This window comes from Cetorhinus maximus, chromosome 16 (genome assembly GCF_964194155.1).
Source record: "Cetorhinus maximus chromosome 16, sCetMax3.hap1.1, whole genome shotgun sequence".
NCBI classification, from domain to species: Eukaryota; Metazoa; Chordata; class Chondrichthyes; order Lamniformes; family Cetorhinidae; genus Cetorhinus; species Cetorhinus maximus.
Window position 1 is genome coordinate 97,410,388 of NC_135894.1, and position 20,313 is coordinate 97,430,700.

At 44.5% G+C, this 20,313-nt stretch overlaps 1 long non-coding RNA gene across 1 annotated transcript in view; it reads right to left on the reverse strand.

The window, feature by feature from the left end:
• Positions 1-18,835, reverse strand: part of LOC144691843 (uncharacterized) — a 386,040-nt gene extending 367,205 nt beyond the window's left edge. The window contains exons 1-2 of the long non-coding RNA XR_013579225.1: positions 18,308-18,835; positions 11,395-11,633 (exon numbers count right to left, since the gene is read on the reverse strand). This is a non-coding gene — a long non-coding RNA (uncharacterized LOC144691843). The remainder of the gene's footprint in view (positions 1-11,394; positions 11,634-18,307) is intronic.
• Between the last annotated feature and the right edge of the window lie 1,478 nt (positions 18,836-20,313).

Below are 20,313 nucleotides of genomic sequence, written 5' to 3' on the forward strand. Positions count from 1 at the left end.
TGACTCCTCAGATACTAACAAAATACACGTCTGCATGCAGCATGACCAATCTTAAGGCTTGGGCTGATAAGTGCCAAGTTACATTCATGCCACACAATTTTTTTATTCTTTCACGGGATGTGGGTGTTGATAGCTGGGCCAGTATTTTTATTGCCTGTCCCTGTTTGCCATTGAGAAGGTGGTGGTGAGCTGCCTTCTTGAACCGCTGCAGTCCATGTGGTGTAGGTACACCCCCAGTGCTGTTAGGGAGGGAGTTCAATGCTGGGTGATCCTCCTGGTTTCATTACTTTTTGCTGACGGGATGTGGGCATCGTTGGCTGGTCAGCGTTTTTATTGCCGCTCACCTTCCTGGCTTGGAACTATATCACCATTCCTTCACGGCCGCCAGGCCAAAATGCTGGAATTTCCTCCCTAACAGCACTGTGGGTGTGCCTATGCCACATGGACTGCAGCGGTTCAAGAAGGCAGCTCACCACCACCTTCTCAAGGGGGCAACCAGGAATGGGCAATAAATGTTGGCCTTGTCAACGACGCCCACATCCCATGAATGAATAAAAAAGAAATTTAACCCTCAATTAACATTGGTAAGTCAGTTGATCTCGTTATTATCACATTGGTGTTTGCCCTGCACAAATTTCCTACATTACAATGGGGACTGCACTTCAAGAGCAGCTCATTGGTTGTGAGTGCTCTGGGATGTCCTGAGGCCCTGAAAGACACTCTGGAAATTCAAAATCTTGGAAGGTTGTTGGGCTGGAAGATCACTGAGAATCCTGGCTGAATCCTCTACCCCATCCCCACCCGCACTCCCTGTCAATCCCACGCCCCCCACCCCCCCCGACTCAATGCACGGTAGCCAATTGAAGCACCTCAGCAAAAACAGAAACAGAAATACCTGGAAAAACTCAACAGGTCTGGCAGCATCGACGGAGAAGAGCACAGTTGACGTTTAGAGTCCTCATGACCCTTCAAGGGTTGGTTGCTGTGATTCAGCAGAGAATATGGTTGTTTGTCCAGTAGTATAAGCAGTGCAATACCATACATTTGAACATAATACCACCTGAGGGAGCTGTACAAGGGTTATCCAGCGTTAGACTTAGCAGAATACAGCACCTGCAATAGATGGATCTCCTCACCACAACAAAGAAGAAATCTGTTTTCATTTGGATGCACAACCAAGGCGGTAAATCAAGTTGAGGCACAGATCAACGTTGGGCCTGAATTTTACATTCTGAGGCTGGGCGCATGCCCGACCTGAACACAAGTAAAACTGCGCGAAATGACATCGGGCATGCAATTTTGAGGTCGGCGGGCCCACGCGGGAGTCGGAGCTGCGCCCGCCAACAATTAAAGGGACAATTAAGGCCAGTAAAAATCCTGCTGCTGGAGATTTTGCGTTGCCCATGCAATTTTGAGCTCATCGCACAGGCAAAACGGGCAGGGGGGGGAAAGCTCATTTTTATAAAATTGACATCCAAGGGCGGGATAAATGCACACGCACTTTCATTTATTTGTGATTCTGCTGCTGTCGTATTTCTGAGTTTTGCCAGATTTCCTTCTGATTGCGCTGGCTTTCTAAGCTGGTTCACCTATAAACCTGTGCCAAAGTTCCAACAAAACAGATCAGTCTGTACAAACCACGGGGAACATTGATGTTTACAAAATAATTTGGCCTCAGAAATCCATGGCCATTTGGCATTTGCCGCTGTAATTTTATGGGGAAGGAGGGTGGTTGAGCTGAGGGTTAGGGGCTCTCTGAACATCAGACTGCCCATGACTCAGGCCTTCATTATGACCCAGCACTCAGATACTGCCGATTTGTCACCGGAGGTGCTCCCACTCACCCAGCAGTAGATGTGGAATATGACCCTATCCCTGCATAATTAAAAACTGTTTTTAAAAAAGGATTTTACCACAAAAAGGAACAATACCACACTTTGTTTGTAGCCCCCAGCAGCCTCTCCCTCACTTCATCCCCCACCTTGGCCACCAGCCTGAGATGCGCCACCTCAGCCGGGCAGTCCAGAGCTGCTGCAATTGCAGGTAGACCAGATGCACCCTAATGGCATGGGTGTTTACCACGTTGGAGCATTCTGCTCTCTGGAGATCTGTAGGTTATGGGTTCAAGTCCCACTCCAGAGAGTTGAGCATGTAGGCTTACAGTCCCAGCGCACCCCTGAGAGAGTGCTGCACTGTCTGTGGTGCCAGTGTTCAGGTGAGACGTTAATCTGAGACCACCTCTACCCTCTCAGATGGATGTAAAAGATCCAACATTGCTGTCTATGGGAGCTTGCTGTGTGCAAATTGGTTGGCCTGCACATTCTCCACATTATAGCAGTGAGCACACTTCAAAAAGCAGTGAGGCACTCTGGGACATCCTGAAGTCATGAAAAGTGCAGTGAGAAATGCTTATTCCTTAATTTTTCTTTCTCTATTGATGTGAGTGGATGAAGGGAACCCCCTCCCCATCTCTTTCCCCCCTCCCCCCAGCCACAACTTTCTCACTGCTCCACAAAGTTTAGTTGGGTCAGTGGCCGATGCTGGGCATGACCTGTAGATTTTCAAATAAATGACTATATACAAATACATTGAGTCAGTGAAGGTTTTAGCCGGGATCAGTTCGTCGCCGAAAAGCCGCGGTATTGACACCAAATCCGTTCCCGTGTTGTAGGACTGGTCTGTTTTTCCACTGGAAGTTTAACTGAAGTTACCAAAGTCACAAAGGGGATACCAATGGACCCGGCGCCCGACTCGTTCCCGCCCCCGCTCGCACTGTCAGGCCAACTGGAAGACGCCTTAATTGGCCGCCCAGTGTGAAATCGTACTGAGGACGTGACCTCGCCTGGGAGCAGATTCTACACCTGCTTCCGGGCCCACCGACTTTTGAGTGCGCGCCAAATGTGAAACTCAGGCCTTGGTCAACTTGAATGGTGGAACAGGCTTGTGGGGCTGAATGGCCTCCTCCTGTTCTTGATGTTCCTAGAAATATTCAAAATGTCAGATCCGCGGGGTGGAATTTTCCATGCTCCGTGGCGTGAGCAGGCAATAATGGCGAGAAAGCCAGAAATCGGTTTCACGACGTTGTGAAACCAGTTTGCGATCGTCCGCTCAGCCCATTGATGGCAGGCTGCGTTCCCTGCCAGCAGACGTCGAGAACCTCACTGTAATATATTTGCGTATCATTACAAGGCCAGCCCGTCAGAATCATCCCCCTCCTCCTGCTGGATCGTCCGCCCACGTCAGTACGATTGCGCTCAGCTACGAAACAGCTCACGGAAGTTGGGAAGTCACGATTGAGGGTCTGCTCGCAATGGGTGATGATTGAGGGGGTGGAGTGGAAGGTCCAGCTGTGCTTTGGACAGGAAGGTGTACTGGGGGTGGGAGAGGAAGGTCGAGGATTGACTTGTCAGGATGGGTGAGGTTGGGGGGGTGGGGGGAATGAAGGGGTCAGGATGGGGTGAGGCTGGAAGGGGGGGAATGAAGATGTCAGGATCGGGTGAAGTTAGTGGGGGGAATAAAGGTGTGGGGGGGAGGGAGTATGGGGGAGGAGGGGTTAACAGGGGAGAAGACAGCAACTGTGGTGGTAGGTGGATGGTGGGTGGAAGGTGTAAGGGAGGGAGTTCGGAGAGGGGAAGGAGTGTGGAGAGGGGAGGGAGTATGGGAGGAGGAAGAAGGAGTGTGGAGAGGGGAGTGAGCCTGGTGGGAGGAAGGAGTGCAGAGAGGGGAGGCAGTAAGAAGTAAGGGTGGAGAAATAGTCAGGAGGGGAGAAGGGCTAAGGGTGGAGGAAGAAGTAAGGGTGCCTGAAGGAGTCAGGAAGGGGAAAAGACTAAGTGGAGGGGTGGAGTCCAGGGCGGGGGAAGGGATTACAAGGGGGGAAGGGGTCTGGGTGGGTGGGGGATATCCAGGGGAATGTGCAAGGGAGGGCTCTGATGAGTCCATGACTGCCTCTTGGGGAGCGAGCTGAGGGTGGGCGTGGTATAAGGGAATTGTGAGAATGACTGAGGGCAGGGTGAGGGGGTAGGGTGGGAGGATGAGAGTTTGACGGTAGCAGTAGACGGGATGGCAATGGTGGTTGGTGGGGACTCGGTGGTAGACACGAGCCCTGGGGGTGGGAAGGAGGAGGTTGGGGAGCTGAATGTGGGTGGGGTTTCAGAGAGGAAGGGAATGTGCACGTTCACCTGGACATCCCTGAAGGAAAAGGGTTGTAGCTGGTGGGTCACAAAGGGGAGGCAGAAGGTGATGCCAGGGTGGGGTCAACTGTGATGAGGGAAAGGAAATGGGTGACTGGGGGAGGGGGAAAAGATGGGGGAGCACACAAAAAACTGAACCCAGACCATGCTGTCCAAATGGAAAGTGAAACGAGTCATGGTGGGCGAGATCAGGTGCTGCATGGGAGTGTGATCAGTGGGTAGACGGAGATGCTGGTCAGCTCAGATGGACAACTGAAAGTGAACCCCAGTAGGCAGCATTCAGGATATTGAGGTGAGCATGATACATGAAGGATCTGCGTATATGGGAGAATGCCTGCACGAGGCTCCGAAAGGCCCTGCCACACACACACTTCTCCCTCCAGAATCACTCATTGGCCGGCTGCTCCCTCTGCAGTGACAGAGGGTGAGGTTGAGGGGCTCACAGGAAAAGGGGACTTGGAGGGAGAGGACAGCCTCTGAGATTCCTGAGTGGACGACCCAGGGGTGTCCAGCTGTCACTCCTCCTCCCTTTGGAGCCCCGGCCTGACTCCTTGAGCGGAAGGAGCACCTGGAGGGACGTTGAGGTGCCCCATTTCCCACTTGCCTTGCCACTGCAGGAACTCCCGGGCTGTAGCACTTTTAAGTCTCGTGTTTTGTGCCTGAAGTTGAAATTATGAGCTTGACTGTCTCTTTGTTCCTCCCCACACTTCCTAACTTCCTCACGGCCATCTGAGGTAATGTTAGGTTGTAGTGTTTGTTCTGGAGCTGAAAGTTGTGTTCATAGCCATCGTCCCATCAATGATTCTAATGGTGAGAACCCACTTTATTAATGATGAGGTTCCCTAGTTAAGATAAATATCTTAAGATAAATAAATATCTTCACTCTTTTTCATCAATTGCTTGATTGCTCAAACTCCTCTTTCTGCTTCTCCGTTCAACTGAAGATAGCTAGATAACCAGTCACATGTGTGAAACCATATTCCTGCGCAGTTATGGAACAGCTCGCTAACACCACAACATCTGGGATGCCACGTTTCTCAAAGATTCTTTTTAGTGATGTGATGACAGCCTCCCCTGTGCAGTCTCCTCCCTTCAAACCATCTGGAGTAGTAATCAATGACAATGATCAAAACTTTGACTTTAAAATCAAATAAATTCATTCCCAGATGCTGCCAGGGCCTCAAAGGAAAAGCGGAGGGTTCCAGTGGTTCCCTCTGCTGTTGGCTATTCCCTGCTTATATAAGGCAACTCATAATTAACTCTTCAATAGACTGACTGGTGCCTGGCTACCAGGCAGACTGCTGGGCTCTTACTTGGCATTTCACTATTCCCAAGTGACCTTGGTGGATCTTCTGGAGAATTTCAAGCTGGTGTTTTAGGGAAGGCTAGTTTGTTATTAAAAACTTAGAAAGCATCGATGATTGTGAGATGTTTTCTCTGTTTGGAGTATTGGTGAAGTAGTGGGTTGTTAGGTGTATAAGCTGACCAGCCATTCTGGAAACATTTTTTTATTAGGATGCATTTGTCGTCCTGTTGTTGTGCTTGCTTAATCACTTGTAATCCCGTCTCCGTGTTTGGAAATGAGTGAAATATTTGCTTCCACTTCCTCAATAAAATTTCAATCTTCCAGTTTGACTCCTTCCACTTGTATTCTTGATAATGCATCTGCTGTCGTCTGGTGCTTCCCTGGAACGTACTTAGTAATGGAATCGTATCTCGTTAGTCTCAGTCTAAAACTTGAATTCAAGGCAGAGTGTTTGCAAACTTCTTTCAGTTAAGAAGCGTAACAAAAGGCTTCTAATTGGTTTCAATTTTAAACATTAATCATACAACATAATCAGGGGACATCTTGCATGCCCATGTGGCTGCTAACGTTTCTTTCTCAATGGTTGCACACCTTTTCGCTGTGTCCGTGACAGATCTTGAGATGTAATGATCTGGTCTTATTCTGAAAGATGACCCTTTGTTGTAACATGTATTCAATCTTGCTCTCGACTTTTTCTAAAAGTGGCTGAGTGACCTTCCTGGATGTGAAAAGACATATAGGCTTAGCATTCACCGTTAGTGTTACGTGATATTCTGTTTTCATCTTTCATAAGCCTGAAAATAGGGATGGAAATTGCTTACTGAATACATTATTGGACTGCTTGTCAGCAATTTCATCAAGCTTGTAAATCAGCCTCAACAGCAAGCTGCTTTTCAGCTCAGTAATGATGACACCTGGTTCTTTATAACTTACAGAGGTGTTCAATAATTTCTTTATCCTTATATCTTAATTGTGCTAAGTGTTGGCCTATTAATTTTAGTGTAGTCTTTCCTGGACCTTATAACTGGATAGGGGATGGCTGTAATGTGATATTTTAGGCCATTTTATTTCATCACATAATACTGAAACACCTGCACCAGTGTCTAGCTTGAATTCTGTGGGGTGATCATCAACTTCTAATTCAATATTCCAATAACTATTTTCTGTTTCGTTAACCTCTCCTAGGAAAGTTATTTCTTTTTTTCCCGTGGCTTTTCCACTTCTGGGATTTGATTTGCTTTTTAATTCTCTTTTACTTCTTGTAAGATACTTGTATTTTAGATTGGCAGGCATTTTTAAGGGGTCCTAGATTTCCAGAGTTGTGGCACTCAGCTCCCTCTGCTGGGCATTCTCCCCTCTTGTGCAGGGTTTTCCCACCGAGAGCATCTCAACATGGTGATTGGCGTAATTTCCCAATTTCACAGGCCTTTGTGTCACTGTGCTTTCTCCTTTAGTCTGACATATTGAATGGCTTCACTCATTTTTTTTCCAAGAAACATCACTTTTCCCACAAACAACCGCTCTGTTTTATTTCTTAAGCTGCCTGTTATGCTATTTGCACTGCCTTTGTGAGAGTTAGATCTTCTTTCATTTACAAAAGACCCAATAGTATTTCATCTAACATACCCGCTACTATACGATCACGTAATAATTCATCTCAGAATCTCGAAGTCGCAATTCTTTGTGAGTTTGTCCAAGTTATTTATGAATGAATCCATTGATTCACCTAGCATTTCTTTCCTCTTATTAATTTTCTCTCATTCGATGATTACATTTTTTGAACATTGAAGTATGCACCGAATGCCTGGAGGACTTCATTGTATGGGCTTGAAGTCTCATCAACTCCCTGTCTTGATATTATGTCATCTGCAATAGCCCCTACTGCATATAGTAAAGTACTGCCCTGATCCTTTTGTTCCTTCTTGTGCACACCTGAAGTTGTTCTGTATCTGGAGAATCTCTTCCTCCAATTGTCCCAGTGTTGAGCCTGTTGTGAGCCTTCAATGCGTCTGAAAGGTTCTGGGAGTGACAGTGTAGACTCCATGTTTACCCTAAACTCTGGGTCTTACGCTGCTTCAGTATTTTGCCTTGTAGATTGTGAACCGTACTCACTGCTGAATGGATGCTGGGTCTGAGTGCCAGCTTGCACCTGTAGCGCCCACAATGCTCCATTCTCAGGTGAGTCTTCAATCTTTTTTCTTCTTATTCATTTTCCAAGGATCTGTAGGTCTTTCAAGTCTGCAGTCTTTACTTGGAGTTTTTCTGGAGCTATACACTCTGTCCACTGCCACCATGTTTCATCTTGAGTTTGGAGTCTAGATGGTGTTTCTTTAGGGTTTCCCTGTTACCCTAAGGGTACTACCATAGAACGTTCTTGTTTATTTACAGATCTATATACATCCCTGTACTCTACACGCAGTTGCACTTCTGCTTCCCTCCAGAGTTCAGTTACTTAATCATGTGACATTGCATCATAGTTACATCAGTAGTTAAGCCAGTATCAGGTGCTCTTGATGTTAACCCTTTACCCAATAGAAACCACTACAGCAAAATTTGAGATTTTGCTTTTATTGCTGTTTAAACCAGGGAGGAATAAAATAAATTAGTAAGGTTCCTCTAGCCCTACTCCCAAAAGCCCCTGAGTCATACAGACCACAAGGTCCTAGGTGTCACCTTTTGCTTAGATGATAGCAAGCTCACCTCAGGTTCAGAAGGTTGTGGGCTCAAGTCCCACGTTAAAGACTTGAGTGCAAAAATCTGGTAGTTGACTCTGCCAGCATTGTGCTGAGGGAGTCTTCCATTGTTAGAGATGCCGCCTATGGATGAGACATTAAACCAAGGCACTGTGTGTCCTCTCAGGTGCATATAAAAGATTCCAAGACATTATTTCATAGAAGAGCAGTGTGTTCTCTCCTGGCCAATATTCAACACTCAACCAACATCGCATAAAAAAGATTATGTTTCAATTAACCTATAGTTACTCACAACTAACAATTAGACCAATCAACAAACCCAACCGACTGACACTAATGTTATGTAATCTAGGAACAAGTGGGAACTGATACCTCAAATTAATATCCTAGAAAAAGGCAGTGTTCATGACCAACTTCACCCATGGAACCACGCATTTTCTACTTCTCACTATTGTTACAGAAGGCTTGCGCTAACAGTGATATCGTTATTTTGAATTTAATCCTAGGTTTTTTTGTACAATTGCTACCACCTCACATTTTCCTTAATCCAATACGAATATAGGAACAGCAGTGAGACATTCAAGGCCTCGAACCTGCTCCACCGTTCAATTAGATTATCTATGTCTAAACTCATTTATCCACCTTGGCTCATTGACCCTTAATATCCTTCAAAAGGATAGGGCCACTAAGGGGATACATACGATAAACTCACTAGCAATAGCAAAGGAATGGCAGTAAGAGTGATAATTACTTTGCCTCGGTATTTACCAGGGAGAACAGGAAGATGGACATGTCATTCAAAGTGATCAAAAAGGATATAAAGATATTTAAGGTAGAAAGGAGGGAGAGAATTGATAATTGATAAATTAATTAAACTTACAAAGAATAAAAACCCTGATCTGGGTGGATTACATTCAGGAATACTATAAGAATCTAGGGAAGAGATAGCAGAGGCATTATCACATAAAGAGCAAAATTCATTAGAAAGCTGGTGAACAGCAAATGTAATTCAAAAAAGGCATGAGGTTTGAACAATTAGGATAGTACACGAACAGCTACATGAACAACCAGTTTAAGATAATCAGTCGAGCTCATACCTGCCTCATTTACACTTGCTATTCACAACATACATTCATACACAGGGATCTATTCTCTGCAAACAAAAGGAATATGTTCAAGCCTTGTATCTTTTTTGAATTACCCAGGAGCTTGGGGAGCCTATACTTCCCTTTGCTTTCTCCAAGGCTGATGATTGCACAATATTCAGTACCATTTGTGACTCTTCAGGTACTGAAGCAGTCCATGTCCATATGCAGCAAGACCTGGACAATATCCAGGCTTGGGCTGATAAGTGGCAAGTAACACTTGTACCACACATGTGCCAGGCAATGACCATCTCCAACAAGAGAAAATCTAACCATCTCTCCTTGACATCCAATGACATTACCATCACTGAATCCCCCACAATCAATACCCTGGGGGTTACGATTGACCAGAAACTGAACTGGACTAGTCATATAAATACTGTGGTTGCAAGAGCAGGTCAGAGACTAGGAATCCTACAGCGAGTAACTCACCTGACCCCCAAAGCCTTTCCACCATCTATGAGGCACAAATCATAAGTATGATGGAATACTCTCCTCTTGCCTGGATGAGTGCAGTTCCAAAACGCTCAAGAAGCTTGACATCATCCAGGAAAAAGCAGCCCACTTGATTAGCACCCCATCCACAAGCATTCACTCCCTCCACCACCGACACACAGTGACAGCAGTGTTTACCATATAGAAGATGCAGCAACTCATCAAGACCCCTTAGACAACACCTTCCAAACCTGCAACCTCTCCCAACTTGAAGAACAAGAGAAGCAGACACGTGGAAACACCACATCTGCAATTCCCCTACAAGCCACTCACCATCCTGACCTGGAAATATATCACCGTCCCTTCACTGTCGCTGGGTCAAAATCTTGGAACCCCTCCCTAACAGCACTGTGGGTGTACCTACACCACATGGACTACAGCGGTTTTAGAAGGCAGCTCACCACCACCTTATCAAGGGCAATTAGGGATGGGCAATAAATGCTGGGCTGGCCAATGACACTCATATCCCCTGGAAGAATAAAAAAAGGATTCCCTAGACATTTTGAAGAAACTACAAATTTTCCTTACGATTCCGGGTCAAATATCATTGCAAAAGCTAAAGCAACGAGAACCAGAACTCCCTAGATTATGTAAGAGATAAAGGGTAAGATGAAGCAGAAAAAGAGCCCTTATGATAGATGTCAGGTTGATAATAACATGAGAAACCAGGCTAAATATAAAAGGTTCAGAGGGGAAGTGAAAATGGTAATAGTTTGGAAAAGAGAGAGTATGAGAAGACTTTATAACATAAAAGGAAATCCAAAAATCTATTTTCTATCACTATATATATAGCAGAGGGGTAGCAAGAGGAGGTATGGGGGCCAGTTGGGACCAAAAAGGAGACTGAAGTAATAAATGAAAGAGACGATGTTTTCACTTGCAGATGAGATCAGAACCAGCGGTCATGAATATAAGATGGTCACTAATAAATCTCATACTGATTTCAGAAGAAACATCTTCACCCAAAGGATGGTTGGAATGTGGAACTCGTTACCCACAGGAGGTTGTTGCAGAAAATAGCACTGATGCATTCAAGGGAGATATAGATAAGCACATAAGAGAGAAAGGAATAGAAGAATCTGCTGTTATAATTAGATGAAGTGTGATAGGAGGAGACCCGTGTGGAGCACACACACTTGCATGAACCGGTTGGGCAGATGGCTTGATTCTGTGTTGTAATTACTGTGTGAACATTTTAATACCCTTTGCCTAAAAAATAATCTATCAATCTCAATTTTGAAATTTTCAGTGGACCCCCAAGCCTCTAAAGCTTTTTGGGGGAGAGAGTTCCAGATCTCCTGTACCCTTCTATGAAGGTGTGCTTCCTGATATTATCCCTGAATAGCTTCATTCTAGTTTTAAGCTAAAGTCCCCTTCTTCTAGACTCCCTCACCAGAGGAAATGGTTTCTCTCAATCTACCCTATCAGCTCCTTTCATCGTCACCTCAATTATATCACCCCTTAATCTCTATGCTCAAGAAATACATCAGGACTGTGGAGCATAGCACAGTATTAGAGTACAACATAAACTCATTTTAAAAGGTGCATGATTGAAATAAACCAACCTGCAATCTTTGAGCACCTTGTTTTTTGGGAGTTATTTGAACACTCTGTGACCGGGCTGTTAGGCCCCAGGTTAGTCAGGTTGTTTGAGTTACCCACAGATCTGTTCTGGATCACTAGCTGTTCACAATAGTCATCCAACGACCTGGAGAAGGAAGGGGCAGTCTCCTAGCCACAAAATCGACAGTGGTTGCAAGGGGAAAGAAGTCCCAAGACATCAGAAATCTGAATATGCCAGCATCTGTGAAGAGAAAGTACTGATTAACATATTAGGTGTAGCGTCAGGTCTGAAATTACAATTATCCCTTTTCTTTCCAGGTGCTTATGAACAGGCAGTGCATTTCCAACATCATCTGTTTCTTTATTATGCATATGTATTGGATGGAAATAAGATATATTCATACATCTTATTTTAGGTGCGTGGGAAGATGTTTCTACTTGCGGGTGAGAACAGAGCTAGGGGCCATAAATGTGATATTGCCGCGAATAAATCCAATGGGGAACTCAGGTGAAATGTCTTTACCCAGAGAGTTTGAGAATGTGGAACTCACTACCACAAGGAGCAGCTGAGGTGAATAGCAGGGATGCATTCAAGGGGAAGCTAGATAAGCACGTGAGGGAGATGGGCACGGAAGGATACATTGGTAGGGTTGGATGAAGAGGGGTGGAAGGAGATTTAAACACTGGCATGGATAAAAGCAAAATACTGCGGATGCTGGAAATCTGAAACAAAAGCAGAAAATGCTGGAAAAACTCAGCAGGAGAGAAAAAAAAAACGGAGTTAACATTTCGAGTCCCTTATGACTCGAAATGTTAACTCTGGTTTTTTTTCTCTCCGCGGGCGCAGTTAGACCTGCTGAGTTTTTCCAGCATTTTCTGTTTTTATTACTGGCATGGATCTGTTGAGCCAAATAGCCTGTTTCTGTGCTGAAAAGACTTTGTAACTATGGAAAGAATGGAAAGGAAAATTGGGACTGTCCTGTAATAGGTGAGGATCATTTCTTGACATTGCGATCTAAATAATGAAGATCAAAAATACCCCCACAATATCCAAGATAACATCTCAATCAAAATTTTAAAAACTCCATAAATTTACATATTTCACAACAATATGCTTGACTCACCCGTTGAATTTCTTTCAGAGTTTTTCAATACCTGTACTGAAGCTTTTACTTCAAGGCATCACTCAGCCTGTCTCAGAAGCCTTTCAATTGGATATCTCTTAACCTCACAATAGTTGGACAGGGCTTTTAGACTGATTCTCCTTCTGAGTACGTAGGCCTTGAACACATTCCTGATGTGCAATCTGCTCCAATTGGTGGGCTAAAGCGACTTTTCTCACCTGCCTCCCTGCCCGTCCCTCCCACCCCCTACCCCTTCCCCCCAAGTGAGGAGGTTGGACTTTCTCCACTGTGTCCCTATCTGTGGCAAGAGGTTTTCTGCAGCAGGTTTTGGGGAGGGGGCCATGGGAAGAGGTGGCCGATTAGCAGCTTGTTCAGGTTTCTGTTCAATTTTTGCCTCAGGTGCTCCTTCAATGGTCTCAACAGGCAAAGCACCAGACCAGGTGGCCCCTGAATCCGGTAAAACTAAGCATGTACGTGGTTGAGAGGATAGATTAAATGTGGGCCTTCTCAACTTGTTCCTGCCTGGGATAGAGGCACAGTACAAAACTAGCCCTGACTTGGAACTAACAGGGATATTACTAAAGTTGATGGAGGGGACGTTGTGAAAATATCTAATTTCATGATTCATGTGTAGTAGGAACATAACTTGCAAGTTAGAAATTGAAGTGTTAAATTTAAGATAAATGGAGGAAAAATCATGAGTTTGAGAGGTTTGCAAACAAGCTTAAAGAAATTACCATTAAAGGAATGGTTTGTGCGTACTTACAATGCGAGAGTTAGAAGGGTGAGAGCAATAAAATGGCAAGTGTGCCCATTTAGCTGGGGACCTGAAGACAGTAAGTCTGAAAAGAATTACTCTGCAATCGTTAGAGATATGAATTATTCCTGTATTCCTCAGACCGAAGAAAGATTGAAAAGAACCCGGTAAACAAGGCAAGTTCTTAAAGTATCCATATATTTTTCAGATCAAAGAAAAGAAACTGCGGATGATTGGCTTGAATCTCTAAAATGGGATCTCCTAGGAGTGCCATGTTGCCATGGGGCTAGGTTGCAGGGTAAGTATCCTTTTGGGTTAGGTTTACCTGTGTGTGTTTTTGCAGACACAGACCGAGAGGGAGCACGCAGCCAGCAGTGGGTGCTGGAAAGCAGCTGAGACCAGTAGCAAAGGGCTACCAGAAACAAGGGCGTTTTCTTATTTTGGAGCCACTAGCAAAAAAAAAAATCAGGGAAGTCCCTGCTTGAGGTGGGGCATCAGATCCCAGGAATTCTCACACCTCGAAGAATAGCGGGAACACTGAGGAGAATCAAAGTGTATTCCCAAGAGCTGTGGCACACCTTGGTTTGGTTCCAGGAGAAGTGAAATAACCCTCAAGATCCTGGAAAGTATGGGGGAACTCTTAGGTGGAATTAAAAACAGAACGGGAAGTGGTCTGTTAAGACTTTCAGGCTTAAAGAATAAAGGGTTATGGGATATATAGTGTTTAATTAGTAGTACTTGTTTTATTTACTTCTTGTACATTAAAAGTTTTTGTTTAAAATGTGAAACCTTGTGGCGTAGTTCTTTAAGGTATTAACTGGGATTCAATATTTTTTTAAGGTTAATGGTCTCACTCGAGATCATAACAGGAAAAACGGCAAAATGTTACAATGGAGCGCTTAAACACATTGCTGTGGTTGAGATTGTGGCACGATATAAAGGGAGCATTACTCTGAATCTACCCATGGCTGCCTCACCTGTGAGTGTTTGATGCTGACATTGAGTGTCGGGGATATTCTGATGAGCACCTTGATGAGCAGAAAGCCTTAGAAAAGCAATGTCACAGGTCCCCAACATCTCAACTCACAAAGCTACTCACAGTACACTCATTTATTTAATTCTTGATCTCTTTCATGGGCCCTATAGCAAAACGGTGTTGTTGTGGCTCAATGGGTAACATTCTTGTTCTCTGGGGCAGAAGGCTGTGGTTTCAAGTCTGGCTCCAGAGCCTTGAACACATAATTCAGGCTGATATTCCCAGTGCAGGACTGAAGGAGTGCTGCACTGTTGGAGGTGCTGTCTTTTTGGTGTGATGCTAAACTGAGGTCCTGTCTGCCCTCTAAGGTGAATGTAAAGGATCCCATGGTCAATGTTTTGAAGAAGTGCAGGGCAATTCTCCACACTGACTTGACCAATCTCTTAATCAACATCACCAAAACAGATTATCTGGTCACTAGCACACCGTTGTTCACGGGGAGTGCTTGGTGGGTGCAAATTGGCTGCTCCGTTTCCTACATTTCAAGAGTGACTAAGCTTTGGCTGTGAAGTGCTTTGGGACATCCTGAGTTCATAACAGGTGCTATATGAATGCATTTTGTTCTTTCTTTCAATGGTGTGTTTATCTGAGAGAATGTTTGGGAATTAGAATGCAGATAAAAAGCCATTTGGATAGATGGTTTCACTATTTTCATGGACTATGGTAGGCACTATGCATGTAAGACAACAAATCTTACATTTATATATATATTTTTTTGGTGAAAAATGGTTTATTAATCACATTTTCCTTAAAGTACTATGTTTATTTAGTGCACTTAACATAGTAAAACATCCCAAGGGGCTTCGCAGGAGTGAAAATAAACAAAATTTGACACTGAGCCACATAAAAAGATATTGGGACAGGTGACCAAAAGCTTGGTCAAAGAGGCAGGTATTTTAAGGAGCGTATTAAAGGAGGACAGACAGGGAGAGAGGTGGAGTGGTTTAGAGAGAAAATTCCAGAGCTTGAGGGCCCAGGCAGCTGAAGGCACAACCACTAATGGTGGAGCAGTTAAAATCGGGGATGCACAAGAGGTCAGAACCGGAGGAGTGCAGAGCACTCAGGATATTGTCAGGCTGGAGGAGATTACAGAGATAGGGAGAGACAAGGCCATGGAGCGATTGGAAAATAAGAGTGACATATTTAAAATTCAATCGCGCATCACCACTTCCTTTTGAAAGCGACCCCTCTCCTTCTTACGGTGAGCGGCCCATTGCTGTGTGAACTACAGACCAGAAAGCATCATTACTATTGTATCATTTTTTTTTCCCTCTGTCAAAGTGCATGCAAAAAAAAAGAGAGGAAGACAGCATCTCCTTTTCAAATTAACACAGACGCATACAAAAGGAAGAGGGATATACCAAACTAATGGGGTGTTAGGGTTGGGGGGGGCGGGTGGTGTGGAAATAGAGGAAAGAACCTCTCAATTATCCAGTAACCTTTACCAGAGTACAAGTGTCTCTGAAATCTTAATTTATGAGGTAGGAGCAGGGTGTACATTTTGTTATGGTACACGTGACCAATGCAGCTGTTAAGTCTTAAAGGGAGACTGTGTCATTGCCTGGGTGAATAATGTGTTAGATTCTGGCAATGAGCCAAGAGTTCTCGGCGAGGCAAGTGGGAGAGAGGCAATCTAATCTTGAGAAAAGAAACCGTTTCCCACAATTCCCCCCCCACCCCCCCCTCCTCCTTCCATTCCTCCTGCCCGACCCCCCCCATCCCACCACCCCCACCCGCCCCCCCACCAACCCTCTCCCCCGGAGCCCCCGCTTCCGTTGTGTACTTTATGCATTATGCACTATTCAGATTTGAAGATTTACAGCAAGGGGAGCTAATCGACAAATCAGAACAGCTGTGCCAGGTGAATACTGATGTGGAGATGATAGAATGCATGCAGATCCCTGTGCTTTTATGCTAACATTGCAATGTGGCGCTGTAACAAGATACCAGCAGCACGTCAGTCTACCTGTCAGAGCCCTGCACGTTACACCCATCTCTCTCTCTCTCTCTCTCCCTCCCCCTGTCTTACCCCTCATCTCTCTTTCTGTCTCCCTCCGTCTCCCAGCCCCTCTCCGTCTGTTTCCCTGCCTTTCTTCGCCTTTCTCTCTCTCTCTCTCTCTCTCTCTCTCTCTCTCCCTGACTCTCTCTCTCTCGCCCGCTCACACTCTTGACTGTTCCAGTAAAGCAGATGCAAATCAGAGCACATTGTGTAAAGGGCCAGACTGACCTCAATTCTATTCATTAATAAATCAGCATCCCAAACCCACTGCCCCTGCCAAAAAAGAAGCTTAAAGTGCCCTTCATACTTATAATCTATTATGATAGACAATGCCAACAGATTCACAAGTGAAGTTTATTTTAATCAGAATGTAATCTATGTTAAATAGACAGTGTTCGTGAAAAGATACCATTTTTAGTATAGGTCTGGTACAGCTTAATATAATATACATATATATAGATATCAGAGTGAGAGTTCAGAACAGGGTGCTGTTGTGATGCTATGTACATCAATGCTCCAATTGCCGCATTAGTCCGCATTGGGGCTGTGTATATTGCACCTCTGAATCCATTTCTGGGCTTTCCTGAAACAGTGGTGTTCGAGGATGAGAGAGAGGAGAGGAAGGCAGAAATGCAGAAAAAGAGAGATGGAGTAAGGAGTGGAGCAGAGGGACAGGAACATAGGGTTGGGGGGAAAGGACAGGGAGAAGAGAGAAATAGAGATATGTGATCAACAGAGAATTAGAGACAGAAAAAATGAAGAGAGAAATAGAAAGGGGTAGGGAAGAGGGCAGAGGATAGAGGGGAGACACGGCAGAAAATGACAGGGAGGAGAAAAGGAGGAAGTGATAGATAAAAAGGACAGAGAGGAGGGCTATGGAGAAAAGGATAGAAGGAAAGGATGAAGAGGAGAGTGAGATGGAGAAAAAGGGGACAGAAAATATCCAGTCAAAGGCTGTGATACCTAGTCTCAGGCAGATTTAGTCTTACGCACCCTTCCAATATTTAGAAAGCCTTCTTAAAAACGATGAAAAATTCTGCGCTGTTGATGGTAACTCCCGCCCACCGCCCCCCCCCCCTCCTCCCCAACACACACCTGACAACCCCAAATAAAAGAGATAACTGGCACAACAGTCATAATGAATCACTTCATATGAACAGAGTCATTAATGAGAAGCCCTTAATGGCTCAGAAAGCAATATGTTAAACAAAGCTCATTAACGTATGATGCAAATGAGTTCCTCACCAATGATGTCACAGATTGGCTGAGACAGGGAGCAGCACCCGCTCAGTGGGATTGGCTACTCGCCCCTCCTGAAGGAATTGCCTTTAGCTTTGGCAGTGACCGAACCACAGACTTTGCTCTCTCGCTTTCTTTCTTTCTTTCTTTTGTTGCTGTTTTCTCATGCAATCTTGTTCAAACCCAGCTACATCTCCATAGTGCTGGGTACCCTGAGAAAGAGAGAGAGAGAGAGAGAGAGAGAAACAGAGAGGTAGGCATAGAGAGAGCGACAAACAGAGGGAAGGAGAGACACAGAGGAAGAGACAGCAATAGATGGAGAGATAGAAATAGACGGAGAGAGAAAATGAGGGCGAGAGAGAGAGAGAGAGGGGGATAAGAGGAAAAAAGGGTGAGAGAGAGAGACAGATAGAGACTCTGAGGGTGAGCGGGAGAGAGAGAGAGAGAGAGAGAGACACCCTCCTTCATATAGCCTCTCAGACCACTCTGAAATGCTGTTGAAATGCCAGCCCTTGGCATTGAGCCCAGGCTGCGTTCCTTCCTTGGGGGAGTTTTTTTTATATTTGAAAGGAGGGAAGAAAAAACAACTTTGATCTATCTGGTAAAACAGAAGCAAAGTAAATACAATACACTTGCTCAAATTAAATAGCGTCACTAGTGGCGATTGCATCATTGTTTGCTTTTTAAAAAAAATTATAACAGTTTGGTAAAGAATCCTTGCAACAAAAAAAATTGAACAATATAAAAGCCATGAGCTGACCTGTGATTAAGTGCCCCGGGCTAGAATTTCCCTCCTTTGTCTCTTTCTGTGTAGAAATCTTCATTTTCCGTCTTTCTCTTTAGTATCACACCAATTGCTCAGCAACCTTTTCAAAAGCTATCGGCGATTTCTAGAAAATCTTGATTCAAAAAGAAAAAAAAATATATAACACATATAGGCCAGCCCTTTCCTGATCCCTGAAAAGTTTGCTTTAAATTTAAAAAAGGAATATGGATGAGTCGGCAGGCAATTAGCCCTCTCCTTAGCGCTGTGAATTGAGAGCAGGGTGTGGGGAAGGGGAGCCAGGCAGGGATGTTCACTAAAGAAAAACTCTGGCTGAATAAAAAAAGAAGTGGTGAGAAAATGCTATGAAGCTTTTTTTTTTGCAGTTCAGCTCTCTCTCCCTCTCTCTCTCTCTCTCTCTCTGTCTCTCTGTCTCTCTCTTCCTCTTGCTCCCTCTCTCTCTCTGACCCACTTTGCCAAAGAATGCAGTCATGTCAACTTTAGCATACAATGGATTTCCTGCTCAGGGACCCTTGCAAACTGAGGCCTTTATAACCAGTGACTGTTATGTACGGCTAGACAGTAGCCAATCAAAAGGCCGCTCAACCTAGCCGTAACACAATAGGTGCATTGGCCACACTGCCTTTATGAGTGCAGGTTTAAATTAATTTAATTGATGGCTGCTGATACCTAAGTGTGTATGTTTCCTAATAAGCAGGTGGGATCGCCGTCCTGTCTCCCCATGGCCAGCATTTACTTACAGTTACCTATAATTACTCTTCGGTCTCTCTGTTACTCTCCGCTTCCCTAAACGCTACTTTTATCAAATAAATAAATATGCATGAGCTCAGCTTGCGGAAATTAAAATAATTCACACTTCCCTCCCCTGGCGGGAGAAACTTATAACACACCAAAGGAAGAAAAAAATCACCCGAGGCTAGAATACAAAAAAGAATAGGTTTTAATCAGAGTAAATGTTAAATTCTGAATGTGTGTATGAAAATAGTCCTAATTTCCCAGAATGCTTGGCTAGCTGATGGGGTGTTGGGTGGTGGGGGGGAGGAATAAGTGGATGTTATTTTATTTTTCTCTCTCTCTCTCTTGCTTTCTCTCCCTCTTTTTTTTCTCTCTTTTCTTCCCTGTCGGAAAGAATTACACACGCAGCCACGTAAATTAATTTGCATGCAGCACCCTCCGAAGCGCCTTGCGTCTGATGTGGAGTAATTAAAACGTGTAAAGCAACCCGCAAGTGAGAAGATCGTCACCGGATACAAGTCGACAATCAGTCATTTCACATCACTGTCGCGCCTTTTTAAACATTTAAAATCCGCACGGGCTTTATATAAAAACAGAAACCCTTAACCATCAGCTATTGTGCATTAATTAAATACGTAGGGCAGCCCTCAGCAAAAGGGGAACTCCCGGCTAATTTGTGGTGTGTGTGTGTGTGTATTATTTTTTGATGCATGCGCGATTTGCATATAAATGAGGGAGGGTGCGCCCACTCTCTCCATCGCACATTGAATATCAGCAAGCTGTGATATTGTACCCTTCACCCCAGCAAGCTGTAACATAGACCGGGCGGAATGTCGAATTGAGAACTGTGCTTTGCAAGTAAACTTCAGCAATTACAAAAATTTAGTAATGTTTATTCAACAGAGTTCACTGGTTTGGTTATGAGGGTGTTAAATTGAATTATTTTATTCTGTGATTTTTTTTTTCATCCCTTCATAATGCCCATGTATTGGACAATGGTACAAAATATTCTCCAGATAATCATTTTCCCATTGTTCTTCCAACCTCCCTGCCCAGGTACTGCAGTGGTACAAAATTGTATTACATAGCATTTTATAAAGATGCAACACAGAAGCAGGCCATTTGGCCCAACATCTTCATCCTGTCGTTTATGCTCCACAGGAGCCTCCCTCCAATCTTTCTACTTCTAACCTTAATACCATATCCTACTATTCTTTTCTCCGTTGTGTATCTATCTAGCTTTCCCT